This window comes from Panthera leo, chromosome D4 (genome assembly GCF_018350215.1).
Source record: "Panthera leo isolate Ple1 chromosome D4, P.leo_Ple1_pat1.1, whole genome shotgun sequence".
Classification (NCBI taxonomy): domain Eukaryota; kingdom Metazoa; phylum Chordata; class Mammalia; order Carnivora; family Felidae; genus Panthera; species Panthera leo.
Window position 1 is genome coordinate 81,349,656 of NC_056691.1, and position 18,386 is coordinate 81,368,041.

An 18,386-nucleotide genomic window follows, 5' to 3' on the forward strand; every position below is an offset into this window, starting at 1 on the left:
CCGCCCCTCCGCCCCGGCTCCCTCCCGCCAGTCCGTGGAGCGCGCACTGCCTCGCCGCCCTTCCTACCCTCTTCCGTGGGCCTCTAGTCTGCGCTTGACTCCGGAGACTCCCTTCTGCTAATCCTCTGGTGGTTTTCTGGGTTCTTTAGGCAGGTGTAGGTGGAATCTAAGTGATCGGCAGGACGCGCTGTGAGCCCCGCGTCCTCCTACGCCGCCATCTTCCTTATTGAGCCTTCAGAATGTAATCTTTCATCCAGATGGCAATGTTCCTCTACAAATTAAAAGTTTAGTTCTCTCTGTGTGTGCCCAGCTCCTTCAGCAAAGCACTTTTAAATTGGATCTTCCTTAAGCCCCACTGGGTTCATCAGACTATGTGAGTTGAGTGTTCCGATAATGGACCCATAGCCCTAGATATTTCTCATTCCAGACTTTAGCATTGTCCATATTTAAATTTTGGGAGCAGGGTAGTCTGGGTAAGTGTTCAGGTTCTGGTGTCCTCAGAATCTGGTGGTTGCCACACAACAATTTTGCAACCTGACATTTGATCTGAGGCTAGCAGCCTTAAAAATAAATGAGGATAATAATAGCATTTGCAGGATATCATTTACAACAGTTTTATCCATTTCAGGCACATAGTGAGCACCCAGTAAACAGTAGCCTGCTGTGTAATTATTCCCCCAATGGAGGCTGACTGAACTGACTACATTCAGGTAACTCTAAGGCAGGAGAATATGTTGTGACAGTTGTAACAGCAAGCCTGTGCAAGGATCCTCTCTCAAACCTTAGGTTACAGCTTCACTGCTGAGTATAGGTCTCAGTGATATTTATACACAGGTGAAGGTTCCCTTCCTACTGGCTTGCCCCTGATGTCTTGGCACCATTCCTGCATCAGGATTTCTGGCTCCCTCTGCAGTCCACGCCAGAGAAGGCAGAGGTCTTGACTCTAGTCCCACCCAGCAACTGTCAATAAGCAGCCAGTCCTCAGTAGGGGAGTAAGGCCACCTCCTTCCTCCCAATGTCCTAGTGTCCCTGAGAATCCCCCTGGCCTGGAATAAGAATCTACTACTAGATATGGAGATATGTGTTAATGCCAGTTTCCTTCTCCAGGAGTGTGGGTATTTGAACTCTATTGGCCACTGTCCCTCACAGCAATGGGAAGTGTCTGCCTCTAGTGACAAGAGCATCCAAAGACTTGCTTCTGAGATCAAGTCCCACCACCACATAGACTACAGAGTGTATGTGTAGAAGTGACTTCACTTCTCATGTTAGGAGAATGGAAGGAAAAAGTCACTGTGCTCTCTCCTTTTCAGACACAATAGATATTGATTGCATACTATTGACAGTATGTGAAAGGCATTTGTAAGATGTAGGCTGTAGGAACATAGATGGCTGCAGGAATGAGTGATGGCAGACATCTGAGCTGGTGGTTGAGGTAATACAGAGCACAGAATTCCTCTTTCAAACACTGAAATGTGTCTCAAAGTGTCTCACTGAAATTTGAGCTCAAACTGAGCTCTTCTGCTCAATTACAGAAGGGGAGGAAGAGTATGTTCAATAGCAGCAGAAAATTAAAGAAATGAATAAAGAATGGTGACTCCAGCAGTTCCTGGCTGTGTGACCACGGGCTGGTTTCTTAACATTTCTTAACTTTAGCACACATGCACATGCACACACATACACTAGATGCAGCAATCACACATATATATGCAATATGTATGTGCAAAAATCCCTTTGTTTTGTCTGGCATATATTAGAATACTTGTTCAATAAGTTGCAGTTACATTAAGATCACTAATGGAAAATAGTCATGTCAATCAGGTCAATATTAATTCTAACAGGCATCACCAATCATAGCATCTACTAGCTCTCAGGCCCCAGGACAAATATTCACATGCTTTACTACATGTGAATACTTAGATCTGAGCCAGTTCGATTTGCTGAAGATAGAAGCAGAGAAATGGACAAATATAGAAATGGGTGAAGTATAATTTATTTTTCTCAAATTAAATAAAATATGGCAAGCTAAATTCCATTGGGAAATTAACCCCAGGCTTTAGGAGGTGTGTCTGTGCAGTTTCCTTGGGAAGGTGAGAGCTCACATAGGTTAACACAACTTTTAGAGCAGCTACCTGTTTCTTGCTAGTGCCCACCTCACATTTCTGGTATATTGGGTTTCTAAAGATCAACCCAGGATTTATTTGGACACCTACGCTGGAATGAAGATGTCAAATGACACATCTGTGTGTTTACTATATGAAGAACTCTGTTCTAATATTCTAACTCTCACTGAGTCACTTAATTCTTCTGCAAACCTTATGTGTAGGCATGCTATACTTACCCTGCAGAGGTGCAAACTGAGGCTAAGAGAGAGTAAGCTGTGGAGACTAGCTAGAAAGGCATGGGGCCAGAACTTACCAGTAATCTAGTCACAGATACACTGCTCTGAACCTGTGCTTGAACAGGCTACACTTTTTAAAAAAAAAAAATTTAATGTTTATTTATTTTTGAGAGAGAGAGACAGTGTGAGCAGTGGAGGGGTAGAGAGAGAGAGAGAGGGAGACACAGAATCTGAAGCAGGCTCCAGGCTCTGAGCTGTCACCACAGAGCCTGACTCGGGGCTCGAACTCATGAGCTGTGAGATCATGACCTGAGCCCAAGTTGGACACTCAACCGACTAAGCCACCCAGGTGCCCCTTGAACAGGCTACTCTTTAAAATGTGAGTCTCTTTCTTTTTTCTCCAGGAAAGAATATGGTGTCCAACACATTGTTAGATGAAGAAAGAAATTTCCCCTGGTTTACATTGCTGGGAATTTTCTTGGTCATTGGAGCTCTGATGGGGAGGGTGGGGATTCAGGCCATAGCATGTGGGAAATACCCTGAGAAATTCCTCAGTAGAAAGTAAATAACCCTGCTATGATTGCCTGCTATGATTGCCACTATTGCTATTTATCATCTGGAACATTCCCTATATTCCTTCAATCTAAGCAGACAGAAAGCAGCATAAGGAGGGAGAACCAGAGCCGCATGTCCGAGTTCCTTCTCCTGGGGCTCCCCATCCAGCCAGAGCAGCAGGCCATGTTCTTCACCCTGTTCCTGAGCATGTACCTGATCATGGTGCTGGGGAACCTGCTTATCATCCTGCTCATCAGGGTGGACTCTCGCCTCCACACCCCCATGTATTTCTTCCTCAGCCACTTGGCCTTCACTGATGTCTCCTTCTGATCTGTCACCATCCCCAAGATGCTGATAAACATGCATACTTGGGGTCAGTCCATCCCCTATGCAAGCTGTGTAACACAGATATATTTTTTTCCATATTTTTTGGCTGTATTGATAAACTTCTTCTTGCAGTGATGGCATATGACAGGTACATGGCCATTTGCCACCCTTTACACTACACCACCATCATGAGGGAGAAGCTGTGTATATTTATTCTGGCTGGATCCTGGTTCCCTCTCCTGTACAAGTGCCCTGTCCCACACCATCCTCCTGGCTCAACTGCCCTTTTGTACTGACAACACCATCTCCCACTTCTTCTGTGACCTTGCTGCCCTGCTTAAACTCTCCTGCTCAGACACTTCCCTCAATGAAGTTTTTATCTTCCCTGTTGGGGGATTGGTCATTACCCTGTCATTTATTGGTGCTCTAGTCTCTTATGGTCGCATTGGGGCCACCATCCTGAGGTTTCCCTCGATCAAGGGGATATATAAAGCTTTGGCTACCTGTGGCTCCCACCTCTCTGTGGTATTTCTGTTCTGTGGGACAATCATGGTACTGCACTTTTTCCCATCATCAAGCAACTCCAATGACAAAGACATAATTGCTTCAGTGATGTACATAGTGGTCACCCCCATGCTGAACCCCTTCATCTACAGCCTGAGGAATAGAGATACAAAAGGAGCCATGGGGCAACTTCTCAGAAAGGAAATCTTATTCTCCAGTGACAGTCCCCTATTCTTGTTCTTATGTCATCCACTGACCCACTGACCCAGAGATCTCCTCAAAAACTGTGTACTCAGGTGACCAATGTTACTTTTTGCTCCATACACCCTCCTTTCAATAGTCCTTCCTATTTGTGATCCCTATATTCCCAGGGGCTATAAGTATGAAATAAAATTTCATAAAGCTCTCCTCTCACTCTTTAAATTCTTAACTTCCAAGCTGAATATTGGAACTGTCAAATGTGTTTTTAAAAATGATTTTAAGTAATCTCTACACCCAAGTAGGACTTGAACTCACAACCCTGAGATGAAGAGTCACACACTCCACTGACTGGGCTAGCCCAGTGCCCCTGAGACAATACTTGTTAAATACAGAGTGAAATGTGTATTTGACATCTTATTTGAGTTACTTAAAAAAAATTTTTTTAACATTTATTTATTTTTGAGAGACAGAGAGAGGCAGAGCATGAGCAGGGGAGAGAGACACACACACAGAATCTGAAGCAGGCTCCAGGCTCTGAGCTGTTTGTTAGCACAGAGCCCGACCTGGGGCTTGAACGCACGAACCGCAAGACCATGACCTGAGCCGAAGTCCGACGCTCAACCGAGCCACCCAGGCACCCCTTATTTGAGTTACTTTTAATGTTTATAAAATTGAGTTGCTTTAGCAATTAAGGTGTCATTAAAAATCATTGCATAAAAATTAATGATAGTCTATATTTTAGTTTCTCTACAGAAACTAGTTCCCCAGAGCTATAGAAACATAGTGTAGTTCCTGGTTTTCAGAGCAAGGAAGTTTAAAATGCTTGTCTTCCTAATGAGGTAGCCGATTAACAAAGCATTGTATTACAACTTCCTAAACACTCAATAAAATGCAAAGCTTTTAGCTTCTCTCATTAATTTTATTGTGCTCATGGTGGAAAGAACCCAACAGAGATGCATAGGGCAATCAATGCTCTTAACACAGTTCATGATCCTAAGTCTTTTTCCCTCTACAGGACTCTCCTTGGTGCAATTGTCTCTATTTTTCTTCCTTCTTGTTTGGAAAAATGAGGATTGTTTCTGTCCAAACTGAGACAATTCATTTCTAGTTGAAGCAAAGATAAATTTATGCTTGGGATATCACTTATTAAGTAAACTTGTATTCTAGGGGCACCTGGGTGGCTCAGTTGGTTAAGCGTCTGACTTCAGCCCAGGTCATGATCTCTCAGTTCATGAGTTTGAGCCCCGCATCAGGCTCTGTGCTGACAGCTCAGAGCCTGAAGCCTGCTTTGAATTCTGTGTCTCCCTCTTTCTCTGCCCCTCCCCTGATTTCCCTCTGACTCTCACTCTCTCAAAAATAAATGAACATAAAACATTTTTTAATCAAAAAAATAAATTTGTATTCTATAACTACTTATATTCTAACAAGTCAAATTTTCTCCCTTTGAGGAATTGATGTTATAGAGGGAGGACACTATCATTCAAAAAAATATGTAAAGCATATGATATGTTATGAGATAATGAGTTTTATATCACTTAATTATATTAAGTTATATATAAGTTTCTATTATGAGCAAGGTGACAGGGACAAGGAGTGTTGAGGATGGCACAGAAATTTCAAGTGGTCTAGTGTCAGAGTAGGCTTCTGTAAGAAGGAAGGATTTAAGAAAACAGCTTAAGAAGAACAGGAAAAAAAAGCTGCTGTCTTTATCTGAGGGGAGGAACATTTTAGACAGGGGGAGTAGAAACTGCCAAGGGTCTGAGATGAGAGAATGCTTCGCATATTGGAGAAACTGAAAGGAGGCTAGATTGACTATCAGGATTGGTAGGAGATAAAGGTTAGAAGTAAAAAGGAATCTGTTTGGGTAAGGCCTTGTAGGCAGTTATGGTCTTTGGTCTGACTGTGCATGACTTGAGAAACCAATAGAAAGTCATCAGTAGAGGTTGATCTGTCTTAAGTTCAAGACCATGTCTTACTTTTACACTTGTCTTCTTCCTATCTAGTCTCAACAAAACAGCCAGAAAGAGTTTTAAAAGTATCCTTCTGGCTCTTTTGTTGAGACTAGATGGGAAGAAGACAAATGTAAAAGTAGGGAAATTATAATACTGGAATAATATAGACAAGGGATTTAAGTCTCTCATGTCAGGATGGTAGCATTAGAGACCAGGAGAAATGAATGAACTCTGAACAATCTAATAAGTCTCAACTAATTTAAATAGATTTAAATCGTACAAAGAGCATTCTCTGACCACAATGTAATTAAATTAGAAATCAATAACAAGAAGATATCTGAAAATTCTCCAAATATTTGGAAACTCAGTAGCACATTTAAAAATAGCCCATGAATTGAAGAAGAAATAAAAAGTGAAACGACAAAGCTTTAGAATGGAGTTAACATAAAAACAAAACACACTGAACATGTGACATGCAGCTAAAGCAGTAAAGGGGGGAAAAAAAGAAAGAAAATGGAAACAGACTCATAAATACAGACAAGAAATTGGTGGTAGCTGGCGGCAAAAATTTTGGAAGGATGAGAAAACTAGGGGGAAAAGTTTAAGAGGTAACAACTTCTATTTATAAAATAAATAAATAACAGGGATGAAAATTACAGCATACAGAATATAGTTAATGATACTGTGATATTTATAGTGACGGATGTTAACGACATTTATCGTGGTGAGCACTGAGCAATGCACTGAACTGTTGAGTCACTAGTGTTGAACACCTAAATCTAACACTATATGTCAACTATAATTCAGTAACCAAACTTCAAAATAATATAGCAGTAAATGCTTACATAAAAGAAAAAGAACGGCCTTGGGGAATGCATGAAGAGGTGAAGGAGATTAAGAGGTACAAATTTCCAGTTATAAAATTGAAAACTTATGGGGATGAAAAGTATAGCATAAGGAATATGGTCGATAATATTGTAATAACATTGTATGGTGACAGACAGTAACTATACATGTCATGATGAGCACTGCATAAGGTATGGAACTTCAATGCACTGTGTTGTACATCTAAAAATAACATAACATTGTGTGTCACTATACTTCAAGAAAGAAAGATCAAATTAAACACAAAGTAACCAGAAGAAACAATAAACTAATGACAAAATTAATAAAATAGAAAAAGGAAGAATAACAGAAAGATTTAACTAAACCAAAACTTGGTTCTTTTAGAAGAACAATAAAATCAATAAGCCTTTAGCCAGACTAACTGGGAAAGATGAAAGAAAAAGATATGAATTACTGATATGAAGAATGAGAAATGACATCACTACAGATTCTATAGATATTCAAAGAAAAATAAGAGACTGTTATGAATAACTTTGTCAACAAATTTGACAACTGTGATGAGACACACAAATTCCTTGAATCACAAAAAATCCCAAATCTCACAGAAGAAGAAATACATAAGAAATTATGTATTAAAGAAATTGATTTTGTGGTTAGGATGAGCACCCGGTGTTATATGTCAGTGATGAATCACTGGGTTCTACTCTTGAAACCAACACTACATTGTATGTTAACTAACTTGAATTTAGTTAGTTAACTAATTAATAATTAGTTATTATATTAATAAATTATTTTAAAATTAATTAATTTATTTATTAATTTAAATAATTAATTTATTAATTAATAAATTAATTTAAAATTAATTAATTTAATAATTTAAACTATTAAATAATAATTTATTAATTAATTATTTTTAAAATAATTGTTAGATATTAAATTATCTAAATTTAATTTAAATAATTAAATAATAAATTAATTAATTATTTAATTAATTAATAAATTAATTTAAAAGAAATAAATTGAATTTGTAGTCACTGCATAACAAGAATTACAAGCACAGATGGCCTCTTGTGTGAATTATACTAAACATTTAAAGAAGAAATAATACCAGTTCTCCACAAGCTCTCCTAGAATACTGTAAAGAAAGGAATTTCCCAAACTATTCTCTGAGGCCAGCATTGCTCTGACACCAAATCTGTAAAAATATAAGAAAATCACAGACATCTTTTTGCGTTGGTGCAAAAATCATTACCAAAATTTGAATCAGTCAAATCCAACAATATATAAAAAGGCTAAAGCACCTTGGCCAGCTAGGTTTCATTGTAGCAATGCATTTGGTTTAACTTTTAAAACTCAATTGTTGTGATTTATCATTTTATTTTATTTTATTTCATTTTATTTTTAAATATAATTTATTGTCACATTAGCTAACATACAGTGTATACAGTGTGCTCTTGGCTTCAGGGGTAGATTTCCATGATTTATCATTTTAATAGACTACTAAAGCAACTCTAATGATCATCTCCATATATGAAGAAAAAAATTTTGACAAAATTCAACATCCATTCTTGATTTTAAAACAATCTTAAAAACCTAGCAATAGAGAAAAACTCCCTAGACTATAAGGGTATCTATGAAAAGCCTAAAGCCAATATCATACTTAACAGTGAAAGACTAAATGCTTTCCCACTAAGATCAGGAACAAGGTGAGGATATCAATTGCACTACTTCAACTCAAAATTGTGTTGGAAGAGTGTCTATAGTTAACAATACTGTATTGTATACTTAAAATTTTGCTAATAAGTTAGGTCTTACTTTAAGTGCTCTGCCATCGACTGAATGTTTGTGCCCCCTATTTCTATGTTGAAATCTTAACCCTCAATGTGATGGCATTAGAATGTGGGGCCTTTGGGAGTGATGAGGTCATGGTAGTGTAGTCCTTATGAACAGGATTATGAAAGAGACTCAAGAGAGCTCTCTCATCCCGTCTGCCATGTGCAAACATAGCAAGAAAATGACAGTATATGAATCAGGTGGTGGATTCTCACCAGACACAGAAACTGCTGGTGCTTTGGTCTTGACCTTTAGCCTCCAGAACTGTGAGAAATAAATGGTTGTTGTTTAAGCCATCCCATTCATGGTATTCTGTTACAACAGTACAAACAGACTAAGATATGCTCTTACCCACAAAAGAAAAAAAAGGGGGGGGGGTAGGAGGAAACTTTTGGAGGAAATAGTTACGTTTATGACCTTGGTTGTGGTGATGGTTTCATGGGTGAATACTTGTCTTCAAATTCATCAAGTAGTACACACTAATTATATACAGCTTTTTGTATGTCAATTATATCTAAAAAAAATGGTTTAAAAAAACAAAATTTTGCTCAAGATCCTAAATAAATGCAATAATAGGTGTATGCAACTTTCTATATACTGCTCTCTATACAATTCAGGGATGCATAATACATGCACCAAAAGATATATTCAAGAATTTTTCCAGGAGCTCCCCACCCAGGCCTTGTCGACATCTTGTCCTTCCTCTGGCTCCAGGAATTGGAAATGAATGCCCAGACTGAACTCCTCCAGTTGGCACGCAACAATTAAAGCATTGTGCCTGGCGAGAATACTGGGGCCTGGTTCTGGGCCATGGATGTGCTCAGCAAGATAGAGAGGTGAAGCCAGGACAAGAATTGGGGATGGCAGAGGCAGGCTCTCTCTGGGAACCAGCCCCAGAGATCTGTGTCCATGGCCCTCCCTTTGGTTAGTGTCAAATCCTGTTGCCTGGTAATAGCGAGGTGCCCAGACTCCAGCTTCTAGGTAGGTACTAGGAGGGAGACCTGAGTGTGGTTCCTGGTAGCCTCATAGCTGACCCTCTGTCTGGTAGCTACAAACTGTCATGTCAATTAGAGCCCCATTTGGGTTGGCCAGCAACACCTTAAAGGCCAAGAAAAAACACACCATCCTGATGCTGTGGAGTGCCCAGACCAGGCTGGCAGGGTGGTCTCCTGGTACTCAAAGATTTGTGTATAATTGCAGGCTTGGTGGGGTGGGGGGAACACCTGGGTAGTTCAGTCAGTTAAGCCTCTGACAACTTTGGTTCAGGTCATTATCTCAGGGTTCATGAGTTCGAGCCCAGCATTGGGTTCTCTGCTGCCAACTCACAGCCTGGAGTCTGCTTCAGATTCTGTCTCCCACTCTCTCTGCCCCTTCTCCACTCACACTCTGTTTCTCTCTCTCAAAAATCAATAAACACTAAAAAAATAAAAAAAAAAATAGGTTCAGGCTTGGGTAGTCTGACAGCCTGGAGCTGGGATCCCAGCCACACTGCTAGTGAGCCCTGCAATGGGGCCAGTTGCCTCACCTCCCTGGGCCTCAGTTTCCTCTTCTGTGAAATGGAGTGATGATGCTATATGATCTATCAGAAAGCTGGAGGCAATGTATGCTGGTGACTGACCAAGTACTTAGTACAGTGCCTCTAACAGAGTGCAGTGAGAGGCAGGGGCAGGAGATGGATGTCCTTCAGGAACCCCCCCCCCCCAAATTAAGCCAGCCCTTTCTTTCAGCAGCCAGGCTCCCAACACAGAGCTCAGTACCAGTTGCAGCTCCAAGTCCTGTGACCAGCTCAGGTGCAGTCCTAATTCAGCAGCAGGGACTTTGCTAAAACACCCAGCGTACGCTCAGCTAGTCCCTCTAGCTATACTGTGGAGGAGGAGCCCAGCTGGGAAACGCTAATGTCAAATCTCATGCAGCTGCACGTACCATTCGCCACTGGATCCTGAACTTTATAAGACCACACAAGAATGAGGTTAGGGAGAGGAAGGATTTGGGGAGGTCATTTGTATAAAAGGCAAAAAAATTATTTACCATGTGGGGAGTGCCAATATTTATTTGTTATAAATAGCAAATCTTACCTTTGAATATTATATTAAAATCCTGTTTCTCTGTAGCCTGGGAATTGCAGTTTTGTCCTTTCCTGTGTTAATTTAAATAAGGTACGGATGCTCTCATTTCTCTTTCAAATAAGTCTTGCAGAGTTGTTGGGTTATTTAATAGATATAAGCATTTCAGTGCCATTCACCTGGACAAGGAGCTCAGACTATATCCCTCAGAACTCCTGGGATTGACAGGTGGAGGTACTTTCACAGGGCATGGTTATAACCTCTGAAATGTGTGTGTCTTTAAATTAGACATTTGCGAGGACGATTCCCTCACCCAGGGTGGTGGCTGCTTTTCTAGTTTTGGAAGAAGAGGAATATTTTCTACTTGTCTTGTTTAGGTTTCTTTTGACCACCAACTAGGAACTGTAGATTTCAAGGTCAATCTATAGAATTCCATCTGTGCCAAATGTGGAAAAATTGTAAAAACATGAAAATGTACAATACAAAAAGGAAAAGGCCAGAGGAAGATTATTCACCAGTGGACTAAGGGCAGGCAGGATTTCACCTCCTCCATCACCATCTATCAGGTCCATGGTTGACCCTTTACCTTAGATTTGAATCCTCTTGGGACTCTTGCCTCTGGCCTTATGATTCCTTTTCCTGCTGGTTTTGTATCCAGGGAAAATATTTGTGATGCAGAATTTAAGGCTACAGCTGAGCTTCATTCCTGCTGCTCATGAACTAGGATTTTTTTTCTTTTTATTCGATTTTATTTTATTTTTTTTCAATATATGAAATTTATTGTCAAGTTGGTTTCCATACAACACCCAGTGCTCATCCCAAAATGTGCCCTCCTCAATACCCATCACCCACCCTCCCCTCCCTCCAACCCCCCATCAACCCTCAGTTTGTTCTCAGTTTTTAAGAGTCTCTTATGCTTTGGCTCTCTCCCACTCTAACCTCTTTTCTTTTTTCCTTCCCCTCCCCTATGGGTTTCTGTTAAGTTTCTCAGGATCCACATAAGAGTAAAAACATATGGTATCTGTCTTTCTCCGTATGGCTTATTTCACTTAGCATAACACTCTCCAGTTCCATCCACGTTGTTACAAAGGGCCATATTTTGTTCTTTCTCATTGCCATGTAGTACTCCATTGTGTATATAAACCACAATTTCTTTATCCATTCATCAGTTGATGGACATTTAGGCTCTTTCCATAATTTGGCTATTGTTGAGAGTGCCGCTATAAACATTGGGGTACAAGTGCCCCTATGCATCAGTACTCCTGTATCCCTTGGATAAATTCCTAGCAGTGCTATTGCTGGGTCATAGGGTAGGTCTATTTTTAATTTTCTGAGGAACCTCCACACTGCTTTCCAGAGTGGCTGCACCAATTTGCATTCCCACCAACAGTGCAAGAGGGTTCCCATTTCTCCACATCCTCTCCACATCTATAGTCTCCTGATTTGTTCATTTTGGCCACTCTGACTGGCGTGAGGTGATATCTGAGTGTGGTTTTGATTTGTATTTCCCTGATGAGGAGAGACGTTGAGCATCTTTTCATGTGCCTGTTGGCCATCGAATGTCTTCTTTAGAGAAGTGTCTATTCATGTTTTCTGCCCATTTCTTCACTGGGTTATTTGTTTTTCGGGTGTGGAGTTTGGTGAGCTCTTTATAGATTTTGGATACTAGCCCTTTGTCCGATATGTCATTTGCAAATATCTTTTCCCATTCCGTTGGTTGCCTTTTAGTTTTGTTGGTTGTTTCCTTTGCTGTGCAGAAGCTTTTTATCTTCATAAGGTCCCAGTAGTTCATTTTTGCTTTTAATTCCCTTGCCTTTGGGGATGTGTCGAGTAAGAGATTGCTACCGGTGAGGTCAGAGAGGTCTTTTCCTGCTTTCTCCTCTAGGGTTTTGATGGTTTCCTGTCTCACATTCAGGTCCTTTATCCATTTTGAGTTTATTTTTGTGAATGGTGTGAAAAAGTGGTCTAGTTTCAACCTTCTGCATGTTGCTGTCCAGTTCTCCCAGCACCATTTGTTAAAGAGACTGTCTTTTTTCCATTGGATCATGAACTAGGATTTCTGAAAGTCCTTGTACAATTGATTTAGTCCAGAAATACCCTAGAAGGTCCCAGCCCCTTTTCCATGCACATCGTGGCCAATCCCCCTTGGCTGGGGCCTCATAAATCCTAGGTGAGATCTGGTTTTCCAGATAAGGGTACTTACAATACCCCTTACACTCTCCGTCACTAGTTAAGGTAATGTCCAGGGCCGTGTGGTTCTGAGGTCCACTATCTTGGACAATCACTAGTTCAGGAACTCAGTCATGTTAGTGTCAACTTGTCCCAAAGAGGTAGCTGGGCCAGAGCCCTTAGAGCTTACAGCCACCTGGGATGGCTGTGTTCCCTGTTCAAGTCTGTGCATTGATTATATCATCAGTGTGTGAGCCTTTCCCATGGGGAGGTTTAAGTGAGGGATGTGGGGGAGGAGGGATGCCACCAAGACTGATAATCCATAGGCATGCATATACACAGCCTTACCAAATACATACTGAAGAACATCCAATCCATGTGGTAAACAGGCATTGAGCTTACCCAAGTGACCTCCCGAGGCTTCTCCATGATTAGGAACTAAAGGGTTAATGCCTGGTTCAGGAGGGAGCCACGAGGCCCCTGATCAGTCTCCAGTTTGCACCTTGTGAAGTTATTTCAAAATAATTCCCTGAATATAACCCATAGCCAGATTGCTGATAACACTGAGTTACCATTCTTCTCAATGGCTACAGGGGTCACCCAGACACAAAGCAGGGCTCACCTCTGCCAAGGAGGTCTTTTCAGTACAGCTCAAGGGCTAAGCACACACCTGGATCCCAACAGCCCTGGCTCTTGCTGATGTGGCACAGCTGTCCAGGATCATGGTGTCTGTATTACCCAAAGCGATCTACACATTTAATGTAATCCCTATCAAAATACCACCAGTATTTTCCACAGAGCTAGAACAAACAACCCTAAAATTTTTATGGAACCACAAAAAACCCTGAAGAGCCAAACATTCTTGAAAAAGAAAAGCAAAGCTGGAGATATCACAATTCTGGACTTCAAATTATATTACAAAGCTGTAGTGATCAAGATAGTATGGTACTGGCACCAGAATAGCACATAGATCAATGGAACAGAATAGAAAACCCAGAAACGAACCCACAGCTATATGGTCAATTATTCTTTAACCAAGCAGGGAAGAATATCTAATGGAAAAAAGACAGGCTCTTCAACAAATAGTGTTGGGAGAACTGGACAATGACATGCAGAAGAATGAAACTGGACTACTTTCTTATACCATACAAAAAAATAAATTAAAAACGGATGAGAGACCTAAATGTAAGACAGGAAACCATGAAAATCCTAGAGGAGAGTACAGGTAAGTAATCTCTTTTACATTGGCTGTAGCAGTTTCTTACTAGATATGTCTACTGAGGCAAGGGAAACAAAAGCAAAAATAAATTATTGGGACTTCATCAAAATAAAAACCTTCTGCACAGGCTTTAGGAAGGAAACAGTCAACAAAACTAGAAGGCAATGCATGGAATCTGAGAAGATATTTGCAAATAACATATCAGATAAAGGGTTAGAATCCAAAATCTATAAAGAACTTACCAAACTCAACACCCCAAAAATAAATAATCTAGTTAAGAAGTGGGCAGAAGGGGCGCCTGGGTGGCGCAGTCGGTTAAGCGTCCGACTTCAGCCAGGTCGCGATCTCGCGGTCCGTGAGTTCGAGCCCCGCGTCGGGCTCTGGGCTGATGGCTCAGAGCCTGGAGCCTGCTTCTGATTCTGTGCCTCCCTCTCTCTCTGACCCTCCCCCGTTCATGCTCTGTGTCTCTCTCTGTCCCAAAAATAAATAAAAAACGTTGAAAAAAAATTAAAAAAAAAAAAAAAAAAAAAAAAAGAAGTGGGCAGAAGACATGAGCAGACATTTTTCCAAAGAAGACATCCAGATGGCCAACAGACACATGAAAAGATGCTTAACATCTCTCACCATCAAGAAAATACAAATCAAAACCACGTTGAGATACCACCTCACACCTGTCAGAATGGCTAAAATTAACAACGCAGGAAACAACAGGTGTGGCGAGGATGCAGTGAGAGGGGAACACTCTTACACTATTGGTGGGAATGCAAACTGGTACAGATACTGCGGAAAACAGTATGGAGGTTCCTCAAAAAGTTAAAAATAGAACTACCCTATGATCCAGCAATTGTACTACTAGGTATTTACTCAAAGGATACAAAAATACTGATTCAAAAGGATACATGGACCCGATGTTTATAGCAGCATTATCAACAATTGCCAAATTATGGAAAGAACCCAAATAACCATCAATTGATGAATGGATAAAGAAGATGTGACACACACACACACACACACACACACACACACACACACAAAATGGAATATTAGCCATCAAAAAGAATGAAATTTTGCCAGTTGTGATGACATGGATGGAGCTAGAGAGTATTAAGCTAAGCAAAATAAGTTAATTGGAGAAAGACAAATACCACATGATTTCACTCATATGTGGAATTTAAAAACAAAAACAAATGATCAGAGGGTAAAAAAGAGAGAGGCAAACTAAGAAATACACTCTCAACTATAGAGAAGAAACTGATGATTACCAGAGGGGAAGTGGATTGAGGGGGGGATGGGTTAAACAGATGATGGGGATTAGGAGTGCACTTGTGTTGAGCACCAGGTGATGTATGGAAGTGTTGAATCACTAAATTCTACACCTGAAACTAACACTACACTGTATGTTAAGTAACTGGAATTTAGATTTAAAAAAAGTGCACTTTTATTGTAAATACACATTTAACAAAGGTAGTAATTTAAAATATTTTAAAGAAGTTTTAAGAATGCTAAGAGAAAAAAGGATAGGGAATTACATAAAATGCTCAAGAGTAGAGCAGACAGAAAAATGGGGAAGAGAGAAAGGAAGAACAAGTGCAACAAATAGAACACAGGTAAAAATGGTAGATAATAATCTAACGACATCAACAATCACTTTAAATGTGAATGGATTAAATATATCAATTAAAAGATGGAAACCATCAGAGGTGATAAAAAGATAAGACTCAACTATATGTGCCTATAAGAAACCCACTTTAATTATAAAGACACCAAGAAGTTAAAAGTATAGGAGTGGACAGAGAATTGGAGAAAATATTTACAAATCATGCATCTGACAAGGGATTGGCAACCAGAATATAAAAAGACTTCTAAAACCCAACAATGGCAAAAACAACATAACTCAAACATGGATAAAGGTCTTGGATGACGTTTCCCCAACGAAGATACATAAATGGGCCATGAGCACATAGAAGATGCTCAATGTCACTAATCATTAGGGAAATGCACATCAAAATCACAATGAGATACCATTCACAACCATTAAAATGATTATTGTAAATAAAAATCAGGAAACAAATGGCAAGCAAGTGAAGAAATTGGAGCCCTGTACACTGCTGGTAGGGATGTAAAATGGTGCAGTCATTGTGGCAAATATTATTGTGGTTCCCACCAAAATAGAATTACCATATTATCCCGGCAGTTCCATTTCTAGGTATATACACAAAAGAACATACAGAAGGGACTCAAACAGACATTTGTGTACCCATGTTCACAGCAGCATTAGCCACAATAGCTGAAAGGTGGAAACAACCCAAGTGTCCATCAACAGAACAAAATGTGGTTTATTATTCAGCCTTAAAAAGGAACAAAATTCTGATACATGCTAAAACATCGATGAACTTTGAAGATAATTGTGCTAAGTGAAACAAGCCAGGCACAAAAGGACAAATATTGTATGATGTCACTCACACAAGGTACCTAGAAAAGTCAAGTGCATAGGGATGGAGAATATGATGGTAGTTACTAGGACCTGGGGGAGTGGAGAATAAATACTTATTGTTTAATGGGTATAAAATTTCAGTATGGGATGATGAAAAAGATCTGCAGATGGATAGTGGTGATGGTTGCACAACAATGTGAGTCTTTAAAACCACTGAACTGCAAACTTAAAAATGGTTCAAATGGAAAATTTTACCAAAATATAGTAGCAAAGGGATGGAACAGATATACCCTGCAAAAACTAATTAAAAGAAAGCTGGAGAAGCTATGTTATTGTCAGGCACAGTTGACTTCAAAACAGGAATATTACCAGCAATAAAAAGGACACTACATAAGGATAAAGGGGTCAATTCACCAAGAAGACATAATAATCATTATTGTCAGAAATTTATAGAACAGCAGAAAGAAATAGACAAATCCACTGTTACAGATAGAGATTTCTAAACCCCTCTACCAGTAAATGACAGATCCAGCAGGCAGAAAATCAGTTAGGGTATAGTGAAACAGTGCAGCACCATCAGTCAATTGGATTAATCGATATTTCTAGAACACTTCATCCAACAACAGAATACACATTTTTCTCAAGTTCACATGAAATATTCACCAGGATAGGCCACACTCTAGACCATAAAACACACACCTTAACAAATTTAAAAGAGTGGAAATCACACAGGGTATGCTCTCATACCACAATGGCATTAAACTAGATATCAATAGCAAACACATCACTGGAAAATCTCAGAATATATGGAGATTAAACAACACAATATACATACCACATGGGTCAAAAAAGAAGTCTCAAGACACATTTAAAAGTATTTTAAACTAAACGAAAATGAAAACACAACTTAGGAAAAGTTGTGGGTTGCTGCAAAAGAAGTGCTTAGAGCAAAATATAGAATATTTAATGCATGTATTAGACAATGAGAAAGATCTAAAATTGATAATCTAAGCTTCCACCTTAGGCATCTAGAGGAAGAAAGAATGTAAAAAAAATAAGAGAACAAAAGAAATCGTTAAAAATTGGAGTATAAATCAGTGAAGTTGAAAACAGGAAATCAACAGGGAAAATCAATGAAACCAAAAGCCAGCTCTTTGACAAAATCAATAAAATTGATAAACCTGTAGTTATGCTAAGAAAAGAGAGGATTCTACAAAACACTGAGAGTGGCTCCAGGAAGCTGCAGGAGGGTCAGAGCATTGGGCTGGGGCTTCGGAGCTGATGACATACCCACTTGTTTCATAAGGTACAGGCTGAGGAACTATGAAGGCTTTGTGAAACCTGAGCAGGACAGCCTCTGTTCCCTCACCTGTCAGATATTCATGGAGCACCTACTGTGTGCCAGTGCAGTGCAGTGAACAGACCAGACACTACACCTCCTGTTCTCATATGGTTTATGTTCCAGTGGGGAGGGGGCCAGGGGAGATCAACACAGAAGTATGTGGGCCTTACTAAAGAAGGGCAGCATGGTCAGATGGTTTAGCAGGGCTTCCTCTGATGGAGGCTCTTTGTCAGCCCCTTCCCAGTGACCAGACCTGTCACTACCAGGACAACCAGAGTGGATGGGGTGGGGAGCATGCCTTTGGATTGTCAGGGGACAGCATAGGAGCCCAGTCTCTGCAGGGGTGTTGTGGGAAAATGGTATGGGAGGCAACTCCATGCCTTTGACTCTGTTGCACATCCACCTACCCCCAGCTCTATCTCCTCCATCCTGGGCACCTGGCTGCACCAGTACTAGGAGAATTTCTGCCAGCCTCTGCACTTTGTTGGCCTAATGCAGTTGGTGACCTATGCACAGGTCAACCTTCCCAGATTACACATGGAGCACCATGCCCACCTTTTCCTGGACCAGCTGGAGCATCCAGGGCCTATTGGGGCAGAGCCT

At 40.3% G+C, this 18,386-nt stretch overlaps 1 pseudogene; it reads left to right on the forward strand.

Moving 5' to 3' along the window:
• Positions 1 to 2,914: 2,914 nt before the first annotated feature.
• On the forward strand, positions 2,915 to 3,988 carry LOC122204592 (annotated as a pseudogene).
• Positions 3,989 to 18,386: the final 14,398 nt, after the last annotated feature.